Source organism: Mustela putorius, unplaced genomic scaffold, assembly GCF_011764305.1.
Source record: "Mustela putorius furo isolate JIRA1106 unplaced genomic scaffold, ASM1176430v1.1 tig00003899_pilon_pilon_pilon, whole genome shotgun sequence".
Lineage (NCBI taxonomy): Eukaryota > Metazoa > Chordata > Mammalia > Carnivora > Mustelidae > Mustela > Mustela putorius.
In genome coordinates, this window is record NW_025422048.1 from 4,414,101 (window position 1) to 4,434,309 (window position 20,209).

The 20,209-nt window shown below is 41.1% G+C and overlaps 1 long non-coding RNA gene across 1 annotated transcript in view; it reads right to left on the reverse strand.

The window, feature by feature from the left end:
* Positions 1-18,780, reverse strand: part of LOC123388454 — a 182,600-nt gene extending 163,820 nt beyond the window's left edge. The window contains exon 1 of the long non-coding RNA XR_006602981.1: positions 17,530-18,780. This is a non-coding gene — a long non-coding RNA (uncharacterized LOC123388454). The remainder of the gene's footprint in view (positions 1-17,529) is intronic.
* Between the last annotated feature and the right edge of the window lie 1,429 nt (positions 18,781-20,209).

Consider the following 20,209-nt stretch of genomic DNA (forward strand, 5'->3'; position numbering starts at 1 on the left):
CAACAGTACTTACAAAATAACCTTTTAAAACGTGCCATTATTGGGCTATTTTTCAAGTGTGCAACAATTTGAATATAAAAAGACCAAATTTCCAGTTGCCAGCACAAAGTGAGGACTATAAACTAGTGGATTAACATTTTCTAGGCATCTGTTATAGTCCTTAAAAATATGTGTGAGTGCAATAAATAAATAGTTTTAAAGGACACAGGATGTTTTACTATTTCAGAAAAATCTTATTATTTGTTAATTTTTATAATAATCATTTGGAAGGCTAAAATTGAAATTTGTTTCCCTGCAAAATGTTTTTCTTTCTCACACTGGTTTATTATGTTAGAGTTGCTATGAGTCATGAAACTGCCTTGTTCCATTTTTCTTTTAAAAAAAAAATCCCCAGGGAACTCAGAGAATTAAACTCATAAATTTAATTTCAATATCTGGTAAGCTGTGAGGACAATTATTAAGGCAGTCATTTATGAGTACCTAGGGGAAACCCAAGTGATAAACAGTAGTCAATATGGATTCTTCAAACACAAATCATGCCAAACGAAGCTAATTCCTGTTTGTGATAGGATGAAGAGCGAATGGTAAAAGAAGATGAAGCAAAGTGAACATATCTTAGAGAGAGAACCATCTGATATAATTTAATCTGACATTCTAATAGGAATACCAGAAAAAGACAATAAATAGTGCTAGTAAAAAGAAAAATCTGATGGAATAGCTAGAACTGGTTTGGTATACACACAAAGTGAGTGAAACCAATGACAGAGTAGGATAAATTTCAAACACAACACCACCCAGATCAAGGATAACCATCCTTCGGTTATATCAACATGGATCGTAATCTTAGTCAATATAATCAAAGTACATGTAGTTACATATACTACTGGGGAGAAAAATAAATTAAATGCATTATTGATATGTTGGAGCTGTTTAAATCAATCCCATGTGGTGTGTTTTCTAAAGTCAACTATTTCTCATGTAGAGAATCTTCATCAAATACATATGACTGTAATTATAACAAAGATACCCAGAGGCTGTGATAATAGGGAAAAGATTCCTTTATGATTGAGGGAGGGAGTGGCAAACCAAGACTTTTTTAGTCTGCAGAACAAATCCAAATGCTTAGCCTAGTATCAGGGCTCTCAGAAACTGGGGCAGACTCACCTCTCCTGTTTTATTTCATACTTCTCTCCAGCCTACCAGACCAATCACTATTCCCTGGGCTTTCACACCTGTGAGGTATGTGATTCCTTGGCCTAAACGATCTTTCACCTCAATGTCTTCCTATAATAGTCTCACCAATCCTTTAAGACCAAGCTTGAAAGCTTCTTTTTCCAAACATAATCTTTCCAGATTCCCTACCTAAACTTTTCTTTCCTCTAATACTCCCATAGCACCTTATTTAAACTTCTGTATGTACCTTTATTATTGTCTTCCATGCATAACAATTAACAGTGTACATGTTGATTCCCTGTTAGACTGTGAACTCCTGTAGGGTGAGAGCCATGTCTTATTCATTCTTTATCTTTTTCACAGCAGGCATTCAACAAATATTTGTTGAACTGAATTGGATTGGAACTGAAATAAACACACCATCTAGATATTTATTATCGAAAAATCCCACAATTCCAGAGCAATTGCTATTGGTTTGGTTTTTCTCTTTGCAGATTTTCAGGTTTATTTTCCAGTGCTGTGAATAAAATAAAACTAAAAACCTGGAAACACTCCTCCTGCCATTTAACTTCTACCAGATAGTGAAGAAATAGAAGGCATTTACCTGACATCTAGAATTACCTTTCTTTTGGATTTCATGGTATGTAGAAATACTCAGTTCAGTGTCTGGGCCATGACCACACCCAGATTCTAAATTCCCAAAAGTTTGAGAGAAAGGCAGTTGGAGAATCAGGAATGGAGACCACCAAAAGGAACCCAGAACAGAAATCCTCTCCTAGTTGCCATGTACCTTCTGAATTCAAATCTGAATTCAAAGAGGCAACACCCAAGGTGGGCAGCATTGATAGGGAAACTGGAGGATTCTGATTTGAAAACTAAAAGACTCTTCCTCTTTGTGTATTGGGATTTGGGGTCAAAGTAGGAGTTGCAAGTCTATGTCTGTAACTGAAGTGGACCGGTAGACATTAAACAAAAATGCCCAACAGCTACCAATTCAGCCTGAGGTCTTATAACAATATCACACAGGAAGAACTGTGAGGCTTCATAATGTGGGAATCCCTTTTCAGCATACATTATAAGCAGGAAGCACTTCTTCCCACCCAAGATCTCTCTCATGGTTTAGTTTGTAAGAAAATGCTCTTCCAGCTTGAGAGAGCTCAGCACCACCTTCTTGCACAAAGCCTGGGTGCAGCATATACTTAGGGAGCCACTGTTGTGGCTTGCCCTGAGAGAACCACAGGCTGACAGAAAGGCGAAGGCTGCTCTGTATGATTGGCTAGCTAGGAAACACTTGCTGACTTAAGGGAGGCAGTCCATGTGCTGGTTAAAAGCACGGCTTCTAGGATCAGATAAAACCAGGTTCAAATTTTAGCTCTTCCACGTATTAGTCGTGTGACCTTGGACAATGTCCTTAGCCTTTCTGTGCCTCATCTACCATTGGGAGATAATTATACCACACAGCCCTCATGGGTTTGCTGAGGGAATTAAAGGAAAACTTTATTTTTTTTAAAGGAAGTGAGGTACACATGTCTAATGTACAATAAAGGATCAAATAAGGGTGAGCTAGAATTAGCAGGTCTTTGAGGGAGGAGTCACATCGCACATGGGCACATGAAAACTCATGAGGACAGAACATGGCTAAATAAGCAAGAAGTCTGTAGCCAGTAAGGCCAGATCAGAAAATACAGGCTGCAGCCAAAGGAGAAAGCTCATGATGGGGAGAAAAGAAGCTGTCATCAAGTATTGGGATAAGCTCTAGAGACTGGTTTGGGAGCTACCTTGAGTGTGGTCCAAGGCCAGAATAGATGCATGATGTGTGGGGAGGAAAACTGATCAAGCTATTTTTGATTTCCTCAAAACAGTTGCAAGCCACTGGAATCCTCAAGGGTCAGTATCCAGAATGGCTAATGCCTCCAAGTATAGAGAAGGTAAAAGAAACCAGAAGGCAGTGAATGAAAACTGAGTTTATACATTCAACATTGGCCATCTTTCCTGTACTCTGTAGAAAATTCACCAAAACCTCAGGACTTGCCTAAAGTTATGTTTCAACCATGCAGCCTTAAAGGGAATCAGCAGGACTGCATGTGCTGACATGGAAAGCATACCAAGATGTACACAGAAGTGGATTTACAAAACTGTTGCTAACATGCTCCAATCAGTGTTTCCTGAAAAAAAAAAATTCTATATCCATAGAAAAGTTCTGGAAGGAAAAATAAGAATTTATTGCTGATGATTATGCCAAAGGAATGAAACTAGGACTTTGAAGGCGCCCTTCTTTTCATTTTATACCCTCTTATAGTGTTTGCATTTTTACTATGAATATGTATTGCTTTTATAATTTAAAAAGGAACACTACCATTGGAGAAGAATACTTTGGAAAACTCAAAATATTACATGCTGTTTTGCACATAGTAGGACTTAATAAATGTTTGAATGAATTGATACCAGTTACTCAATGGCCCCCATCAGTTGATCTGTGAGATGGGAGAAAAAGAGATAAAGAGAAGAAAAAAGGGGAGAATACAGAGCTCACAGAAGCAACCTGGAGCAGGTTCCTTTCACTACCTCAAAGGAGTAAAACAGAAGAAAAGCCACTAAATGAAAGAGCTGATGAATACCTTCCCCACCCCAGTGGCTCCTGTTGGCCAAGATTCCAATGTGTTTTTTACAAATACTGTCTTCAGATCCAGGAGAGGGTATAACAAAAGGTTCTTGAAGGAGGTGATCAAAGCTGTGCTGTCCTGCAAAGAGGGAAGGGGTTAGAACAGAGGTTAATATCCTCCTGGCCACAAAAGATGCTTTGCCATGAGGATGCATTTCAGTGAAGAGCCGAAGAGCCGAGGGACTCCATAGAAAGTGTAGCAAAACATCCCATATTGGCAATAATATATGCTATTTGAACACTGCTTTCCCACATATGAAAGTTTATTATGAAATGTATTTCTACAAAGAACAGTAGAAATTAAAGATGGAAACCCCTATTAGGCCATCCAGTCTCCTAGAAGGCCTTGTGCAGACTATATTCTGCCATATAAATCCTAACACTCTGAATGATGTATAAAGATTTACATTAATAAATCCTAACTGGAAAACATGGGCACAAACCAGTGATACCAATGCAAAGGAAAGACAGTCACCTTTACTGATTCATCTTGATGCATTCCAAAGTAATGAATTGCCAGCATGTTTTTTAATTTATATATATCTTTAAATTTTACTTTATTTTATTTTATTTTCTGTGTTCCAAAATTCATTGTTTATGCACCACACCCAGTGCTCCATGCAATACGTGCCCTCCTTAAGAATTATAATTTCGCTGAAAGTTGAATGGATGAAGCCATCAAAGTCAAGTTAGAACAAATGAATACATATGACATTTTCATTGATCAATTCAATTTAGTATGCTCGTGGAAGATAAACACATTCCTGAGCAAATGTAGGGAGAAATAGGAGGCACTAATCCAGCAGCAATCAAAATATACCTTTAACAAGGGCAAACATTCTTTGGGCCAGGGCAATAAGGTACTTGCCTTGAGTACAGTAGCTTTCTTGCCTTTAGAGAAGCCCATGGGAAAGCTAGTTTGGTCTTCAATGAAACCCATTTATACTGGTCATCTTCAATTTTGTGATTTAGCAGTGAGGGCCCTTATAAATATGTTTTCTATTTTATTTCACTTTACTTTTCAGACTCTTCTTTTTTCCCTTCTTTCTATCAAGCTGTGAAAAATAGGATGCTGCCTAAATTTCGGACAATTACTCACCAAATGGCCCACAGAAAAAGCACAATGGGAATCCAGACTTCTCTTTATCAAACAGCCTTTCTCTTTCCTTCTCCTTTCTTTTATTCCTTATTGTCTAGAGATCTAAATGCTAGGCCTGGCTGTGCCATCAACTTGCTGTGTGGCCTGGGGAAAAGGCTCTTCCCTTCTTAGGCTTATACTCTCCATCTGTGCAATGAGGAGCTAGACTAAATAAGCACTAATTTTATATGGCATTAACTCTATTAAGTCTGAATGAGAGGACCCATAGAAGTCCTTTGTAACCCCATTATCAATATAACAGAGCTGGAGGCCCTCTCTAGTCAGATCCCCCAGTGGAGGATGATCAGCCTTCAGTGCTCTCCTCAGGGGAATAAAGCTTCTTTGACAAAAAAGTGAGGGCCTTTCAGGTTGACCTTTTCTGGGTTGACCTTTCAGGGATCTGAGTGGATAGGCATTGTACCAGCCAAGCTCTATGGCACAACAGATGCTCACTTTGTAGACACAGTAGAGACTCAGTTAATACTGTGTAACTGACAGACAACTTCAGGAAAAGAACTCATATCAACAGCTCACTCCAGGCCCTCCATGATGCTTCAGTTGTCTCTGCTCTAAGCTATGCTGCCATCTTCATGGTATCGTTTCAGTCAGGGTCCTCCAGAGGACCAGAACCAAAAGGATGGATATAGATGTAGACGCAGACATCGATGTGTATACACACATACATATAGAATATACATATATAGATATATACATGTATATAGAAATACATGTACACAAACCATTATGTATACTATATATATAGTGGCATGAGAGAGAGAGGGCAAGGGAGAGAGATTTATTTTAAGGACTTGGTTCATGCAATTGTGGGGGCTGACAAGTCTGAAATTTGTAGCACAGGCTACAATTCAGGCAAGAACTGATGCTGTGGTCTTGAATCCAACATCTTCAGGGCAGGCCCAGCAGGTTGGCAACTCAGGAAGGGTTTCCATGTGATAGTTTTGAGGCCAAAATTCCTTCCTCTTTGGGAAACCCTGGTCTTTGCATTTAAGGTTTTCAACTGATTAGATGAGGCCCACTCACATTTAGAGGGTAATTTGCATTCCTCAAAGTCAACTGATGTAAATGTTAATCACATCTAAAACAATACCTTCATAGCAATAGCTAGACCAGTGTTTGACCAAACAACTGGACACCATAGCCTAGCCAGGATGACACATAAAACTATCATTACAGTGTCCAAATATGGCTTGCTGTGGCTGCTTACCTAGGCTACTGACTACTCTCCTTTAAACTGGGTTTCCCTTGAGCTAGCTGAGACTGGCCTTGTACCCTTTGTGCTGTCCCCTAAATCCTGCCAGTACTTGTAAGAATAGTCCCTCACATTTGGTCTGCTCTTCCTCTACCCTATTAACTTCTTCCAAAATAGCTTCAGTCTCAGCTGTTAGATCAGCAACAGCAGGCACCAAACAAAAAGAAGTCAGTAGCCCTTAACTTTAGCTCAGGAAATTCCTCTCCACTCAGGAAATTCCTCTCCTTCAAACTCCCCATGCATCAGCTCTGCTGGCTCCCCAAAACACTTGGCTTTGTGTACTGTCTCCCTAGTTTCATCTGGCTCCATGTCAGGCCATATGCCTTATTCCTGATCTGCTATTCCCTCAGGGCACTGATCCCAATCTTTGCTGTCCACCAATACTAGACAAGAGGTTCCATGTCTGTGGCCTCCACCTATCTTGGAAAAAAGACCAGATAATCTGTATGATACATCACAGTTCTTAAAACACTTTCACACCCACTATTCACTAATTGGTATTCTTGATACTACCTTGAGAGCTTATAAATAAGCAGAGATACTATCTCCACAAAGCCTCATTTGGCAGATGATGAACTTGATGTTTACAAAGAGTAAGTCCTCAGCACAAGGGTACATAGCTAACCAATACATATATCCCTGCTATTGGGGCCAGGACTCTGGGTTATTTCATTAGGCTAGAAGCAACTCTGCAAGGAACTGAATACTACCAGGATATTTATAACAATAACAATGCCACCTTAGATTCATATGCAACTTTACTTTTTAAAAGATCATAAAGTCATTTTTCACCTTTTAACTAATGACCTCTTGCTGGCTAAAAATTCCAAACAGGACCCCCTCTCCCTACTGTAGGCTGCAGAGATACAGAAATTCTTTTCATTGTTCATCTTAGAATTTTTAACTTGGATTTAGCCTACAAAGTCATTGACCTCAAAGTTTTGCAAGGCTGCTGGTTAACTGGAACAGAGTGGGTGAGTCTGGACATGGTAGCTTTCATCCTGAGGAATGGAACTTGGCTTTGTGTACTGAGGAATGGGTCCAGAATAGGACAACGTGGCCCAAGAAATGACATATAGACTTTGTAAGTAATGACTGGAAACTGGCTGGGGTTGGGATAGACCAGCCCAGTGGAACTCCAGAACCCAGAGACCAGGCAGGCCCAGGAAGGCTTTGAGGATGGGATCTCCAGTGAGATATGAAAAGTAGAGGCTAATAATCAGTGTCAGGGAACACCAGAAGTAAGTCCCACAGCAAGGTCCCCACAAAGCAAATAGAACATATCTTAAGAAGGCCTGGTAATAAACAGTAGACATAGGTCCAGGCAAGGCAGCAGGAACTTTAGTGAAGGCCAGCAGTAAGCAACAAGGGGTTATGCTGGACAGTAGGCTAGAAGGCATCATGGACTCTCAGGCACAAGTCATAGACAGAGACCTCTGCAGATAGGCTGATGGGCAAATCCAGACAGTTCTGGCAGTGGTCAAGCTGAAGAAGACTGAAAATAGCAAAAGAATTCCAGTCTTCAAAGGATGACATAAGTACGAAGCTAAGGCAGGGAGGGACTCAGGCTCTCTGGTAAAAGAGATGGTAACAGACATGGAATAAGGCAAGGGGTTGGTCATAGGAAAGTATCAATAATTTATTTATTAGGATCAAGGCACAGAATCTGAGAAGAACACACAGCCACCCTGCCTCAGTGACCCTAGACACTTTAAATCTCCCTTGATTATGGACAGGATGGGGTCCAGAGCCTTGCTAAATGGAATGGAGTGCGATGATGGCCTCTATCTGGAGGCCACCTGGCCCATCTGTGGGTAAAGGAGGACTGAGGAAACATGAAGCCAATAACCAGTCCCCTTAGAGGGCTTGTGGAGTTTATTTAGAGAGATCCTTCCTAACCAGAAGGAAATCTGTAAGGAAACCAGAGTTGTACATGTCACCACCTCTCTGATTCATTTCTGGGATGTGGGTCTTTCTCTCTCATTCACAAGATACCAGTAAGTATCTCCAGAGCCAAAGCAGGAGAAACATAACCCTAAATGTTTCAGAATCCTAGAATGGGAGAGCTGGAAGAGTTCAGCTCCCGAGCACTGAAAAGTGGAGAACCTGAGACCCAATGACCCTTTAGAGTCCTGTTCAAGATCACATAATGATTTGGCAACAGAGTCTGGGACTTAGGTGTTCTTACTCTCAACCAAAGATTCTTTCCACTAAACCCCAAGATGAATATTCCAACACCTAGGCAAATCTGAAGACAGCTTTATGATAGCCCAATTTCCATCCATGCCTTGGACAATCAAGGTAGTTTATCTCATTTGGCTTCAAAACATGTATTTATAGATGTAGATCATGGGGTTGGGAAACTTCAGCAGCCACCATTAATGATAAATTAACTTTCCTTCCAAAGCCCGACTCTTCTTGTTTTTTGAAAAATAAAGGAAATACCTGCAATATGCACCCCACCACAAAGTGTGCTATATTTAGTAAATTTCACTAGGATGTTAAACTCAAAACTCCAGTATTTCCCTGTTGCTATAGTTATAGCATCTGGTTAAATCAGAGTTCAGCATCTGTGAGCAAAGCTAACACTAATTCCAGCCCACTTTGTGCTTTGTTTCTAACATAGGACAAGGAAAATGGGAGCAAAACGGTCATCTTGTCTCCCATCCTCTCCCAAGGGCAAAGCCCCTTAGCTAGTCTGGGCTAAACGACAGACTGACTCTCCAACTAATACCACTATAACTGTGGCCATGAGTCCCAAGGTATTGACTTGATGATGCAGGCAGCTCCAGGTCTATGACTGGGAGTTACGTCATCAGGATATGTTCAGACGCTAAAACTATCATCTGCTCACTCAGAATTTTGATGCCTATTGTAGCTGGATGTTGGAGTGTCAATTCCATCTACAAACACAGCCTTTGCGGGTTCTTGGACTCTTTGGACAAAATGCAGGCTTTCAAGTGGAGTGCTCACTTTAGGCTCCACACCTTCTCATTTTTGAAGTTGCATTTTGAACTCGTATTATTTGAGGGCTTCTTTTGCTTGCTTTTCAAGAGATGTTTCTAAGGCAGGTTTCTCAGGTCAAGACACGGAGCTCATTAAATGGGCTCTAACTCCTCTATTTCCTTTACTGTGAATAGTGACTTGGTCTCCAAATGTTATCTTGAACATTTATGGACCATTATAAATATACATGACAGAGCATTTCCAAAGTTGTGACAATAAAATCGATATCATATAAATTATGGTATAGATTTTTAATGGCAGGCTATCTTATAGGATTGGAATGTACAACTAGGCCCATTTTTAAGGGCATTTACCAGGTTTGCTATAATCCTTTTAAATGTTCATATTCTCTTCAAATTTGGTATGTTTTATGGGCACACATTTTCTGGAAAATACAATCTGTATTTAAGTTTAAATGGGGTTTTCCAAAAAACCATTCATACACACCTACTGAGATTGCTCCATTGATATCTAAGCAAATTGGTCATGGATACTTCCTAGTAAAGAATTTCTGATAGCAGATTATACATAGCATATCCCTGACAGAAGCATGTTCTCAAAATGATCCCTCCTTTCTCTGACCATTCAGGAGCAGATGCACCCCTGACTAAAATGTATTGGTTTCTGGTAAAATGACTATAGAGCTCTCACACTGTGCCACATTCATTTATTCTGGGCTGGCAGACAATGATGATAAGTGACTCTGCCTTTAAGCTGGAAGACTTTCATCTGGCCATACTGGTAAATCCTTACAAGGCTCTGGACATCCTTCCTGGAGCCAGCACCAGGCCTGGATCACCTTCACAGAAGGCCAGTGGCTTATCTCAGTTGCTATGGTTTCCACCTGGAAGCCCTCAGCTAGAGATGGATCTAGATTCAAGGGAGGTCTACTACTGTAATCTTTTGGGGGATTACATAAATGTGAAATCTGGAGATCGGCAGAAACTGGCATTCTTTTTTTTTTTAATAGAAAATATCCAGAATGCCTTCAGATCACGTTTCATATCTCCAATACCCCAGAATCTTAGCAATAGCTCCCATTTCCAACACTTGAAAACTCATGTACACTGCTCACATGTCAGGAGGAATTCTACCATTCTGAATTTCTATTTATACTGATTTTGCAATAATATGATTACCTGGAATCAGTGTTTCATTACTAATAATATGCATTATTGGATAGTATTCCCATTTCTATTTCTAAATGTCTTATCAACATTCCCATATCATTTAGACATTCAGTAGACAGACTCCTTGCAATACTGGGGACTTTTCCTCACTGATATTGATGTCCATTCAAAAGGCCAAATAACATGAACTGCTGTCATTGGTGAATATGGCAGGGATGCTTTGGAGAGCAATTCAAGAGTCTTAAATACTTTCTGATATAACTCTATACCATTTGAAATATATTTCAGAGTGAATTAGAATTTGCCGATAGTGATCATAGAGAAGGTAATCAAAAGGTATCCTTTTCAAGCTGGCTCTTGCTTGTGTCCCAACTTAAGGAAACACCTAGTGTAGGAGAAAAGCACTGAACTGGGAACCAGGAGACCTAGGTTAGTTTTTGTGCTGCCACTTATTATCTGTGGGGCATTGGGCATGTCCCTTGCTTCTTTGAACCTCAATCTTCCCATCTGTAGAATGTTGAACTTATACCAGCTGATCCCTAAAAGCTTCTCCTACCCCAGAATGTATGGTTTCCTAACACTGTCATTCTGCAAATCATCTCCAGTTCTCTGACATCCATGTTAATGGTATCACTACCAGTCTTCATTGATTCAGGGCTTAAGCTTCTAAAATTCTGTTATCAAACTGGTCTTTATTCTCATTCTCAAATACTTCCATATGATTCCTTTCTAAGTTGCTTTTTTTTTTTTTAAAGAGAGCATGAATGTGCACATGCACACACATGCGTGCAAGCACTGTGGGGTGGGGGAAGGGCAGAGGGCAAGGGAGAGAAGGAATTCCCAGCAGACTCCACACCCAGCGCAGAGTCTGAGCCAGGGCCTGGTCTCAAGACCCTGAGATCATGATCTCAGCTGAAATGAAGAGTCGGACGCTTAACCATTTGAGCCACCCAGGCGCCCTGCAGGTTGCTTTTATTTTGAGGTTCCTTTCATATACATCGATTTGTCTAAACCAATAAAAAGCCACAAGAAAATGAAGTGACACATTTTACTCCACAGGAAGTCTTTTGTGCCCTCACAGATGACAGAGAGATAGGAAACAATGTCATTTGATGATCAGCTGAAGGAACATTAAGTGTTTACTCTAGACAGGAGAAGACATAGCAGCATAAGAAATCCGCTTTTAAGTATGTAAAGAGCTTTCACATTGACAAAGGATTTTCCTTGGTCTGTGTGGCCCTAAGGACTTTAATCTAGGACCGAGCAGTAGGAGACACCAGTTGATAGATTTTGGTACAGCCTAAAGAAGCCTATCTTTCTAATAGAGCAACCTGAAGATGAAGTAGGCTGCCTTGAGATAAAACGAGCACTTTGACACTGGAGGTACTCAAAGAACAGGCTAGAATACCACTTGCAGGGATGCATTCAAACATACTTAGCCTAGGCTAGCTGATCTTGGAGGCCCCTTCCAACTCTGAAATTTGGGGGTTCATTTCCACCCTCACTCCCCCTCCCCCATCCTCTCATTTCCTCCACTTTCCCTCCCTCTCCACTCCAAGTACTCATCAGTCAGACAGGTCATCTAAATGGTATCCTTTCTCCCTCTCCCCATTGTTCTTGCCCTAGTTCAAGCCCCCATCCTTTCTCATTTGGGACTAATGAAACAGCCGTTAACTGGTATTCCAGCTTCCAGTGTCTCTCCCTCCATCCAATTTGCACACCGCTGACAGAATAACCTAAAATAAACATTTGGTAACATCACTTTACTGAACTTTCCAGTGCCCTCCTATTATTTCGTAAAAAAAATATCAAAATTTCTTAGCATAGAATGTAAGTCTTCCAAAGCCGGTCTTTAGCTTGTCTTTGCAGCTACACATTCCATGCCTTAGTCAAAACGGACTTGTCCCCATTGTCAGGATATCCCAGGGACCTTTTGCGATTCTGCACTCATCTCATAGTTTTCACTCTGCTTAGAATGCCCTTCTCCACTCCTGTCCAACTGAAAAGCTCCCATTCATCCTTCAAAGTCTAGCCCAATGTTCTGTAGGCTTTTATCACCTCCCCAGAATCAGTTGTTCCTCTATCTGTGTGATGCTACCATTTTCCAAATACCTCACTGTATCTTACTTTGGGGAGATGCATTTGGTGAACTGTGTATGTGGCCATGTCTGGAAACACAGAATGCAAATGTGCCCTAAATGAATTCCCAGTCTACTGGATTCAATCTTCAATGTGGCATTGCTGAGTTTGTAAACTATTTAGCTTCTTTAATAATACTTCTCTATGCTTTGGTCTCTATTCAATTTTTAGATGCTTATGCTTATGATGGGAAGGTTTTATTATTATGGCTTTTTCTGAGAATTTTAAAACATTAGTTGCCACAGCATCCTGAAGAGAAAGATGTTGTTGTGAAGAAAAATGCAAATGGCTTTCTCATGGAATACAGCGAGTCAGTAGCAGATGAACAGGCGTAATTTAATTTTGCAGGGTTAGACAATATAGAATGGAAATAGAAACTAGAAATGCTTTTGTCTTTCTAAATGATATATTCTACTTCTTCCTCTTCCAGATCAAGGTCTTAGCAAGTCAGGGCAGCAGGTGGAGAGCAGGTGAAAAGTAGAGAATGATGAAGTCATGACAGGGAAGCAGAGAAGGCTTGTTCCAGAGAAATGACCAGAACACCAAAGGACACACAGACTGGTGGGCAGAGCCAGACGGGAAGCCCTAAGACCACACAAGTATTACATTTATACTTATGAGTATACGGACTCACTCTAGAGGGAGCCTCAAGGTTGTGGCAATTACATCTGGAGGAGACAACCAGGGTACACAGCATCATCTAGGAGAGGATGGCTTGCATTTCACTGAATAAACTTATTTTATTTGCATTTTTATTATGTGTGTCTTATTTTACCCCCAAAAAAGTGCACATAAAAAGGAGACAAATCAGCAACTGTGAATAGTGAAAATGCTGCAGGAATAACACAAGACACTCAAGGGCCAGAAGACCAGCAAGGCTGTCCTGACCTAAGGCCTTGACCCTGATCCTGCCTAAATTGCAGGTACCTGTATTTATTCCCTACATGTGTTACTGAAAATTAATTCTAAGCAAGCTTGATTTGAATGCCTACATGTGTAACTGGGGATACCTGGCTGGGCAAAAGGTGAGGCAGGTAGCAAGCAAGGTTTTTTGGCAGTTTGATGGTTAATTTTATGTGTCAGACTAACTGGGCCATGGGATAACCAGATATCAGATTAAACATTATTTCTGGGTGTGTCTATGAGGGTGTTTCTGGGAGAGATTAGCATTTGAATTGGTAGACTGAGTAAAGCAAATGGTGTTTTCCAATGTGGGTGGGCATCACCCAATCCATGGAGGCCCTGAATAGAAAAAAAAGGCAGAGGAACCTTGAATTTGATCTCTATATGACTAACGGAGCTAGGACATCAGTCTTCTGCTTTTGACACTCCTGGTTTTCACCCCTTTAGACTCAGACTGGAATCCATACCATTAGCTTTCTGGTTCAGAGGTCTTCAAACTATACTACTGGCTTGAGCAGGTCTCTGGCTTGCAGATGGCAGATAGTGGAATTTCTCCTATTGCTTCTGTTTCTCTGGAAAACCCTAATATGGACCACTTGATATTTGGGTTCCTTAGTGTACATTAAGCATATGTTCTTGCAAAAGATCTGATAAAATTTTCTGAAAATCTATTGCAACAATGGGCCTTTAAGGTGATGGCCACTTATATCTACATGATGACTCAATCCTATCTTGGTGACAAATACAGTGTATACCATGTGACCAGAGTTCAGAAACTCTGGTAATGGTGTGGTTAAGACTGGCCCTAGAAGAAAATCAGCATCACCATCTAGGAAAATGTCCTAAAATAAATGACATATTGAAGGGAAAGGCATCAGTAATGTCTGCTTTGAATGCAAAAGTCAATACACCATGATAGAACATGGGAGGGAACTATCATTTTCTCAGCAATTACATGGCAGGCTACACTTACAACAACACTACCCCATTTTTACAGATGACAAAATTAGGCTCAGAGGGATATAACTAGCAAGCAGAAGAGTCTCTTCAAAGCTGATTATGTCTGATTCTAAAAACTGTGCTTTTTTTTTTTATTCTAAGAACCTGGATCTAGATGTCATATTCTTAGCAGGGAAAGCCAATTCTAGAAGGAAAGCCTCCCAGAAAAGATCAAGTTTCATCTAGGTCCACCAGAAGGTGGTAGAGGGCAAGTGTGTCTGTTCAGAACTGGTTTAGGTCATATGGTCCCCTGTCAAGGGCTACCACGAATTATTCCAAGGGATAAGACATGGGTAGCAGTAAACTAAGGTTCATCCATCAACAGGGTCATGATAGCTGAAGTCAAAGGTTAACAAAGTTAACAAGGAAGAAAACCAAACGTTGGTGTAAGGGGTACCACATTGCAGCCCCAGACATCTGACTGAGCCAGGGATGCGCAGAGGTAAGCATAATCTGGCTGGCAGGAAAGGGGCTGGACTAGGCCCAGATGTTGGCTCTGTCCCCACTGTTTCTTAAAGAAAGGAATCGTGGCCTAGCCTGGTAAAATCTTAGCGGGGGGTTCTAACAATAAGAAAAATGACACTGTGCTCATATAACTTTATCTACATATTTAACTAATGTACCAATAACACTCACTCATGCACTTAATAAACATTTACTAAGGTACTATTTTCTATTTTATGCCAGGCATCATAGCAACAACAGGATCAATGGTACAGTCCCTATCATTACTTGTATGACTCAGAGTTGGGCATTTTGGGGAACACTCAATGCATTTGTGATGATTCTTTCAATATCTGCCTTTACCTGGGAGCTCCATGTATGCAGGGAGTGACCGTATCAGTCTGAATCATCCCAGTATCGGTAGCTCCCTCAGAGAGGACCTGATATTTAGCTGACATTCCCATTCTAAGCATGTCTGCTGCATTAACAATACAGCTCTGTTTGGGGAGGCAGTAGCAAAGTTAATAATCAAGGATTACAATAAAATACAGTAAGTATAGTAATGATGGAGATAGGCCAGGGGAAGGGACGGCTAACGGAGTCTGAAGGAAGGCATTTGAGTCCAATTGGGATGATGGTGGTCAGGAAAAGTTGTCCACGAAGAGAGAGTCCTCACAATGAATTCTAAAGAATAAGTAAAAATTAGCAAAATAAAGAAGAGGGGGAACTGTCCCAGTAGATGGAACAACGATGCCAATATTCTGACTGGACATACCTAGTTAGTAATTACTTAGCAAATCCTCTGTTCAATCAAACAACTAGATTTTTTAATTTTAATTTTATTTTACTTAAATTCTAGTTAACATACAGTGATTCATCAGTTGCATATAAAACCCAGTGCTCATTATATCAAGTGCCCGCCTTGATGCCCGTCACCCAGTTACTCCGTCCTCCTGCCCGCCTCCCCTCCAGCAACCCTCCGTTTGTTCCCTACAGTTAAGAGTCTCTTCGGGTTTAACCAATCAGAATGATGGTAGCAGCTGTGATCACACACATGGCTGGGCACTGCTCCTTTTGAGTACGTGTTAGCCCACAGACTTGGTTGTTTGCTGGTGTGATGTGGAATGCTGAGCAAGAGATTATTGGTGTGGTCATAGGAAGCCTCCAGGAGAGCACAAGGGAACAACCCCAGACCCTCTGCTGTTTACTCATGAAAGGGTATTCACTATACAACTCAATAGACTTTCTAGTTATTTCCTCAAAGCAGCCTGGGTCTCTGGATTATTTGTTGGCAAGTCTGCTACCAGCTCCAAAAATACATAAATCCCTTCAGGGAGAGCAGTTCTGTCCATGATGTTAAAGATGGCTGCCAAGTCATTGTGATTTCTTTCACTAAGAAGTGGAATCTAACCACCTCACGTTGAATCTGGGTTGACCTTTGCTGTCTTGCTTGACCAAGAGAATGCAGGGGAAGTGACATTCTGGGACATCGGAGGCTGAATCATAAAAGGCCACACATCTTCCACCTGGGTCACTAGAATACTAGTTCTTGGGGCCCTGCAGTGCCACCAAAGAACTCCAATCACCCTGAGACCATTCTGTTGGTAAGGCCACATGTAGGTGCTCTGGTTGACAGGGCCAGCAGAGCCTAGTCCTCCAGCCATTCCTGCCAAGGCAGCAAACATATGAGTGAGGCTGTGGTGGGCCCACCAGAGAAGCTGAATACTGCGGAGTGATCTCTCTCAATGACAAGTATCTCCCAGCTGTGCCCTACCCAAATTCCTGAATTATGAAATATGGAAAGATGGCTGTTGCATCAAGCCACTAAATTTTGAGGGTGGTTTATTGCATAGCAATACATGAGAGGGAACCTATCTTAGTTACCATTATACCCATGGGGCTGGGCCATGTTTGGCCTACAGTTGACCTCTAGTACATATTTACTGACCAAAGGAATGAGTGCGAGAGAGAAGGATAGGAGAAAGAGCCAGCAGAGAAAGATAAAGATGACTCACAAGTGACAGTGTTACACACAGAGAGAACTTCCGATAAATGGGTCTATTTCTCTAAACGATGCAGTATCTACTCTGGAAAGCTAAGCAAGTAGACAAAATTTAAATTCTCCCGTCAGGTGGGGAGCAGGGATCAGAACAGAACAACTGAGTCTTTAACCCATGTTTCCTACCATAAAATCCAGCTGTCCACTGGCTTTCCCTTTATCCCAAGATCTCAGATTTTCCCAGCTCTCATGATATGGATCCAGTCCAATTACAGTTAATATGCTTTTCCTTTCCTTTACTATAAGACCTCTGTGCTTTTGTAGAAGTGATTAACTCCAGAAAGACCGCCTAGAAGCAAGAGAATAGTTACCAAAACAAATGCACTTCCAAGTTTGGCTTCAGAATCAGACCCACCTTGCAAAGTATACGCAAAGACTCTGCCTCCCAATGGAGATATATGGACTTTGATTGTAAATGTAACTAGGTTTTACTTCCCTCACCTTTAATTGCCTAGAGTTTAGACTGAAATTCAATCAGTAGACTATTGTTTTCTGCTTCCTGGGAAGCAATTCACAGCTGAAAGGAGAGCTGGGGGAAAATTGGGTGGGGTTGGAAATTTGAATCTTGGCATGACTCTTTCGAATTTTCTTTTCCATTTTACTCACCTCCTTCTGGCTCTGATGGTATCAGTAATTTCCCGAGACAGAGAAAATCCAGACTTCCTTAAAGAGTTCAGCTACCTGCCCCAGCAAAATCCAAAATGGGTAGGAGACAGGCTGCTCTGTAGAAACTCCTCTCCTGTGTTTGTGTCCAAGGAAACACATACAAAGGAAACACAGTGGCAAGCCTCTTTCATTTCTGCCTCTCTCTAGTTGGCTAAGAAGCAAAGCCCATGGTGCTTCTGGGCAACCCATGCAAAAGCCAGAATGGACAGGACACTCTTGCAGCCAATGAACAGACAGCAAAGGAAAGAGAAATTCAAGCCACTTCTGATGTATTCAAAGGCATGAGCTAACCAGCATCAACAAAACAGATGATGAGCTGGGCAGAGGGCAGAGTAGGAAGCGGATTTACTTTAATTTTCTCATCAAATCCAAGATTAGTTTCCAAATGGCACAACTGTTAAAAGACCAAACATCATTTTTTCTACCTAGCAGTGCTCTTGGGAGTCCAGAAACCTGGGCTCTAGTCCTGCCCATGCTATTGACTGACTGTGTCATCCCAGACCAGCCCCTTCCTCTGCCTGGGATCAGTTCCATCATCTACAAAATAAAGAGCACAGACATACAGTGTTTAAAGACTCTAAATGACACATGCAGTCAAATATTCATTATCCAGGCACAGATTCTCACGAGTGTGGCTGCTTTGCCTTCAAACTTACCAACAGCACCAGTTCTGATGAGCACCTTTCCTGCTTAATTAAGGTATTGCTGCCACTTCAATGTCTTCTTTACTTTGTATTCAGAAACATCCTTTGAGATCCACACATTTAACTACCTACTATGTGGAAAGGAAGTCTTAGAGAGCAACACTTCTATCATTCTAAGAGAAGCAACAGACTAGGGGCCTCTACCCAGGGCATAAGTACAAAAGCCCAATCACCAAATATTGGAGACCTTGTAAGAAATGCTCACAAAGTGCTGGGACTTCATGTAGGTTATTCTAATCCTTACAACAGCAATAGAGGTACCAGTGCCAGTTGTTGATGAGAGCCAGGCACAGTGCACAACACTTCGAAATCTGTGCTCTCCACCAGCAAGCACTGCATGGTACTTTCCGTCAGCCAGGCCATATTGTGTTTCATGCATAATAATTTCTTCAATACAGATTCCATGAGGAAAGAGGAATTATTAACCTTGTGCTACAGATGAGGCAGCCAAGGCATACAAAGGTTAAATAACTTATTTTAAATTTCATTTTCTCAGTATTCCAAGATTCATTGTTTATGCACCACACCCAGTGCTCCATGCAATATGTGCCCTCCTTAATACCCACCACCAGGCTCACCTAACCCTCCACCCCTCTCCCCTTCCAAAACCCTCAGTTTGTTTCTCAGCATCTGAAGACTCTCATGGTTCGTCTCCCCCACCGATTTCCCCCAACTCCCTTCTCCTCTCCATCTCCCCATGTCCTCTATGTTATTCCTTATGCTCCACAGTAAGTGAAACCCTATGATAATTGACTCTCTCTGCTTGACTTATTTCACTCAGCATAATCTCTTCCAGTCCTGTCCATATTGATACAAAAGTGGGGTATTCATCCTTTCTGATGGAGGCATAATATTCCATTGTATATATGGACCATATCTTCTCTATCCATTCATCTGTTAAAGAACATCTTGGTTCTTTACACAGTTTGGCAACTGTGGTCATTGCTGCTATGAACATTGGGGTACAGATGGTCCTTCTTTTTACTACATCTGTATCTTTGGGGTAAATACCCGGTAGTGCAATTGCAGGATCATAGGGGAGCTCTATTTTTAATTTCTTAGTGAATCTCCACACTGTTTTCCAAAGTGGCTGCACCAACTTGCATTCCCACCAACAGTGTAAGAGGGTTCCCCTTTCTCCACATCCTCTCCAACACTTGCTGTTTCTCGTCTTGTTAATTTTGGCCATTCTAGCTGGTGTAAAGTGGTATCTCAATGTGGTTTTGATTTGAATTTCCCTGATGTCTGGTGATGATGAACACTTTTTCATGTGTCTGTAGCCATTTGTTGTCTTTTTTAGAGAAGTATCTGTTCATGTCTTCTGCCCATTTTTTGATGTGATTATCTGTTTTTTGGGTGTTAAGTTTGATGAGTTCTTTATAGATCTTGGATATCAGCCCTTTGTATTGTCATTTGTGAATATCTTCTCCCATTCCATGAGTTACCTCTTTGTTTCGTTGACTGTTTCCTTTGCTGTGCAGAAGCATTTTATCTTGATGAAATCTATCTATGAAAAACCCACAATGAATATCATTCTCAATGGGGAAAAACTGACAGCCTTCCCTTTGAGATCAGGAACATGACAATGATGCCCACTTTCACCACTACTGTTCAACATAGTACTAGAAGTCTTAGCAACAGCAATCAGACAACAAAGAGAAATAAAAGGTATCCAAATTGGCAAAGAAGAAGTCAACCTCTCTCTCTTCACAGATGACATGGCACTTTATATGGAAAACCCAAAAGACTCCACCCCCAAACTACTAGAACTCATACAGCAATTCTGTAATGTGGCAGGATACAAAATCAATATACAGAAATCAGTTGCTTTCTTATACATTAACAATGAAAATATGGAAGGGGAAATTAGAGAATCGATTCCATTTACTATAGCACCAAGAACCATAAGATATCCG